General features: G+C 46.8%; 1 long non-coding RNA gene across 1 annotated transcript in view; it reads right to left on the reverse strand.

Annotated features, from left to right (window-relative positions):
* Positions 1-504: 504 nt before the first annotated feature.
* The window catches only part of LOC115536877 (uncharacterized), a 6,444-nt gene continuing 1,223 nt past the window's right edge, over positions 505-5,725 (reverse strand). The window contains exons 2-3 of the long non-coding RNA XR_003974728.1: positions 2,469-2,592; positions 505-757 (exon numbers count right to left, since the gene is read on the reverse strand). This is a non-coding gene — a long non-coding RNA (uncharacterized LOC115536877). The remainder of the gene's footprint in view (positions 758-2,468; positions 2,593-5,725) is intronic.

A 5,725-nucleotide genomic window follows, 5' to 3' on the forward strand; every position in this document is an offset into this window, starting at 1 on the left:
AGAACAGCCCCACAGCTGTCGCCTTTTGTTGCAACAGATGGTTCACGGAGACGTCGGAGTAACGGTGCTCGCCGGCAGAAATGGCAAATTACCCACCGCGTTCAATAAACCAGCCCCACCAACCCACCCAGAATATGCTCCAGTCTCTGCTGGAATGAACCTCTGCCAAGGCCGTCTAAAACAGCCACAAAAACATAACCCCAAATGGTTCCTTGCGATGGGTTTTACAACCTGGACACCGGGTAGCACGGCGGCGATCAGCCAAGCTTATCTGGATGCTCTTTCATCCGAGGCCGCTGCTCGTCATAGGTCGCAATACGCAATATGTGCATCATAACCGGAGCACACTACTCACGGGAATATATGGCTATAATTATAAATGAATGACAAGTTGTAATTACCGTTTTGTGTCATATCATTTTGTATGATTTTATTTTTTGATTTCGCTTTTTTTATTTGAAAGCCAATGCTTATCATACTTCATCATCATCATCATCATCATCATCATCATCATCATCATCATCATCATCATCATCATCATCATCATCATCATCATCATCATCATCATCATCATCGTAAGATATGAGAAGGATTCAGTTGAATGAGCTGTAGGATGGGTTATCGTGAGGGTTGCCAGAAGCTGCTGTGCAAGGGCGGGAAATGTCCTGAACGACGTCATACCTCAAAGGATGGAAAAGCAGGCGGTCGAGGAGGATGGGGCTTGGGGAGGCGGGGCCGGTATGGATGAGTGATGTGTCTGGTGGGAGGGACGTGATATCTATCAGATAACGTTCATCCAATCGAAAGACAGACAACCTATGGTTTAATTGGGTGTTTTGATATTCCGGCGGGGCATCTCTTAAACGCCTTCACTTAAACGCAAATCGACTTCTTCTGAAGCTATCAGACATATTGTCTTTATTAAACAAAATCAAACTGCTGTAACCTAAGTCAAATGTCGAATTGTAAATGTTTTATTAAAGGATAATGTCAATGAATTGACCAGGCTCGCATGCCAGGGTCACTTAACAATTTTTAATTAACACCTTTGAAGTGGATCTTTTACTGTAATAGAGCAACATGGCTTAAGTGATGATAACAAGATTTGATCATTAGTTTTTCTGGGGCTAAAAGACATCTCAAGGAGTAATAACTGATAATCCTCCCTGAAAGATGTTGGATTAGCCTAATAATCGCTACAGCTAATCGATACCTGCCTCTGTTTGGTTTAATGATACTCTGGGGAGAAGAGAGAGGGGAGGTTGCTCTGCCTGGTGATGTTAATTATCCATATGAACAGTCACACCACAGAGTGATGTTTAGAGCTCACTAAAAATAACCCAGATCCCCCCCCCCCAAACAGCTCTGGCAAGCCGCTCCTTGAGACGGATCTCCAGTCCTTCCTCTGCTGGTGTCTGTGCCCTCATTTCTCTCTCTCTCTCTCTCTCTCTCTCTCTCTCTCTCTCTCTCTCTCTCTCTCTCTCTCTCTCTCTCTCTCTCTCTCTCTCTCTCTCTCTCTCTCTCTCTCTCTCTCTCCCTCTCTCTCTCTCTCTCTCTCTCTCTCTCTCTCTCTCTCTCTCTCTCTCTCTCTCTCTCTCTCTTCCACACATGCACAAACTGAATGTGCCAGTGATGTGTGCGAACATGGAATAATAACAGAATCATTATGTCCTATTCAGCGGGCATCATTTTAGATGCACTGTTGAATTCAGGAAATGGATAGATCTAGATCCATCCATCCATCCATCCTTCCGTAGACAATCCACGTTACGCTAGGTTAGACGCTATTTTTCGATGACGAGACGTTTATTCATCCCGATAGTAAACCAGATGCCACCACATACGCATTGGACATAAAAAACCCACACAGACACACACCTCAGAGCAGGTAGGCTATAAGGCAACGCAGAGATCAGAGACAACTGGGATGCATTCCTGCTGCTGCATGTTGAAAGTTTACCCCGGCTGGTCACAAGAGAGACTGAAGACAGACACAGGCAAACAGACAGACAGACAGATAGGCAGACAGACAGACAGACGGACAGACAGACAGACTGACAGACAGACAGACAGACAGACAGACAGACAGACAGACAGACAGACAGACAGACAGACAGACAGACAGACAGACAGACAGACAGACAGACACACAAACAGGCCAACAGACAGGCAGACAGAGGTGAGAGAGAGAGTGGCAGAGAGAGAGACACGCAGACACAGACAGACAGTCTGACAGACGGAGATGCGTTAGACAGGGACAGAGAGAGACGGTCACAGAGAGAGGGCTCAGAACACACTGTCTATGTAGAGCAGGCATCAGGACAGATGGAATGGGTCTGTGGGTCTGTGGCAACGGTGTGTTCAGGGATGAGTCATCTGGAGGGGCTATGTGGTGACGTGGTTGGGATGGGCGGGGAGTCTGAGGGTAGGGGGGGGCATGGCACTCATCTCCCACTGTCATAACTGACCGGTGAGCAGAACCCATGGTGCTGGTTCCCCTGGCTGCCCCCATTCTCTCTGCCAAATCCCATTGCGTCTGTCTCCGATGTGAGCAGGACAGCTACGATGCACCGCTGTCACCTCAGCCACAGTCTGATGTGAGAGAGAGAGAGAGGGAGAGAGAGAGAGAGAGAGAGGGAGAGAGAGAGAGAGAGAGAGAGAGAGAGAGAGTGAGAGAGAGAGAGAGAGAGAGAGAGAGAGAGAGAGAGAGAGAGAGAGAGAGAGAGAGAGAGAGAGAGAGAGAGAGAGAGAGAGAGAGAAAGACAGAGAGAGATAATATAACTATTAGTTCTATATGTACATATGTACGTCTGTATGTTATGATATATTGTTATATGTACATATTGTTCTGACGTTCTCTTTTGTTATTATACATAATATTTAATGTAATGCATAACACTGTAATGCTTTGGCAACACTGTTTGGTTTACCACAATAGTCATGCCAATAAAGCTTTTTGAATTTGAATTTGAGAGAGAGAGAGAGAGAGAGAGAGAGAGAGAGAGAGAGAGAGAGAGAGAGAGAGAGAGAGAGAGAGAGAGAGAGAGAGAGAGAGAGAGAGAAAGACAGAGAGACAGACAGACAGACAGACAGACAGACAGACAGACAGACAGACAGACAGACAGACAGACAGACAGACAGACAGAGAGGGAGAGGGGCAAAGAGAGGGAGATAGAGATAATACAGGCTTTGTTGGTTCCACAATATCTATTATTCCAGAGACAAATTGCAATAAAGTGCATCTGTGCATCAGTGGTTAGGCCCCAGAGGGGGATGAATTAAGCCCAGTCGACTCACTACCCGGGTTCGGGGCGACGCGTCATGAGCCGAGAAGCTCGTAATGCAGGTCGTTCAGATGACTCATTCTGTCCTGATCTTTCCAGAGGGAACTGAATTAAAAATGAAATATTGTCCTAAATATGTACAAAAATACGCTTCATGACTGCTTGTTCATGCACGTTTAGCAAGCCGTTTAAAGCGTGTTCAGATAAGGTGGCAGACACACTCTTCATCTCTCTCTCCTACACCAAATCTAAATACGAGAGACAGAGAATTGAGAGAAAGAGGGCTGATGCTATCTTTAAATTGAGTGTGCTCATATGGATGGTAACATTTTATGGGGTGCATGCTTGTGTGTGAGTGTGTGTGTGAGTGTGTGTGTGTGTGTGTGTGTGTGTGTGTGTGTGTGTGTGTGTGTGTGTGCGTGCGTGCGTGCGTGCGTGCGTGCGTGCGTGCGTGCGTGCGTGCGTGCGTGCGTGCGTGCATGTGCACTCATAACAACGGAGAAACACAGTGCATGTTGAAATAGGGGCAGTGAAAAGCCCCATTAGCACGCTGAGGCGTATTAATTCTGATAAACCCGCCCTTTACTATGGCACATGACAGGGTTATTATACAGTACAGCCCATGGTGTGTTGCATGGCTGTGTTAGCAGGATGGAGAGGCCCTGTGCACACATCAGACACAGGGAACCCAGGCGGCTGACAGCGGAGCGAGAGGCTGAGGGGCAGGGCTCACCATGTCGCTGTTAAACAAGCAGCCACCGTTCAATAGATCAGAACCGTTTAACGTGCGGTTGCTTGATCAATACGGGGGGGGGGGGGGAAGGATGAAGGAGGAGGAAGTGTCGGCGCGGGAGAAACGCTGGCGCAAAACCGGTTTGTGTTTTTCATGAATAATAAAGAAAACGTTGGATTGCGAATGTGCTGTCGCCTGTAGCTATCGCAGAGATGAACACCGTTATTCTGTTTATTTCTTTAAGGAAAATCCCAACACGTTCTCAGTCTGTCGGTCCCTTTCCACATAATAAATGTGAATTGTTTTTTACGGCGTAACAATAACATACAAATGGATTTACCACGGATAGAACTGTGCAACATGCACATGCTTGCATCATTGTTCCATTGATTTATCTGGATGATGATATGATGTATTATTATCTACTATTGTGTTTTAGATTGTTGCAATTTCTTTCTCATTCCATGTGAACTCTTTGTGCATGAGTGTTATACTTCAAGGACTTTTGTCCTCATTAAAGCCGCCCTAGACCTTCTGTGTGCGTGCGTGTATGTGTGTGTGCGTGTGTGTGTGTGTGTGTGTGTGTGTGTGTGTGTGTGTGTGTGTGTGTGTGTGTGTGTGTGTGTGTGTGTGTGTGTGTGTGTGTTTGTGTGTGTGTGTGTGTGTGTGTGCGTAGATGTAATTTGTTAGGAAGTCAATTTCTCCCTGCTCTGATACAGCTGGCAGAAGGGTTTCACATACTTGCGTGCCGACCCCACTACTATTGTTTTAAGGTTAGGGTGAAACCATCAGCATGAATATTTTCTGAATCTGTGCGTCAAGTAAGATTCATTATAAACAATTTTACGATCCAATGTTCCGTCCACAAGAGGCTGTAGTGCAGTTTGTTTTCAGGGCACATAAGCTGGTCCACCAGGGGTTGGTAGAAAGGCCAGACACATAAAAAACACTGCAAATCTTTTCCACGAGGCCCACTGCAGCCCCTTCCTTACTTGGATCAATCCATTATGAGTAGTAGAGTTATTATGACCCAGAGGAACCGGCATGGGCACCGCAGAACGCATGGAGAAAAAAGGGGCTATGTAACACTACAAAGGATGTAACAATACCCATTGAGTAATAAGCTATGTTTAAATCCTGCTGGGGCCTGACTCAACCGTCTGCATTTGGTGCTATCCATTTGGCACTTCCTGATGCTCACATTCACACACACATACACAGGGGACCAAGCCTGAGCGCAAGCATTTTAACACGCAAACACACACGCACGCACACACACACACGCACACACACACACACACACACACACACACACACACACACACACACACACACACACACACACACACACACACACACACACACACACACACACACACACACACACACACACACACACACACACACGCCCTACACACACGCACATTTGTTGTTGCCCATGTCTTCCCGCCTCACATTATACCTCTGTTCTGTTTATGAATGAGCTGAAAAAAAGAACATTCCATCCCAATGAAAGACATTTATTAGGACGGCAGCGAGAGCAGTGGGGTGAGCCAGCAGACGCTACGCCTGCGCACACAGACGAAGAAGTCAATTGTGTTCACTTCAAAGCCTTCACTGGAACTCAGTGTAGCAGGGGATGGCTGGGAGAGGTTTGCTGGAGGCTGCCAAGTGTGGGGGCGAGAGGGAGAGGGAGAGGGAGAGGGGA

Source organism: Gadus morhua, chromosome 23 (assembly GCF_902167405.1).
Source record: "Gadus morhua chromosome 23, gadMor3.0, whole genome shotgun sequence".
Taxonomy (NCBI): domain Eukaryota; kingdom Metazoa; phylum Chordata; class Actinopteri; order Gadiformes; family Gadidae; genus Gadus; species Gadus morhua.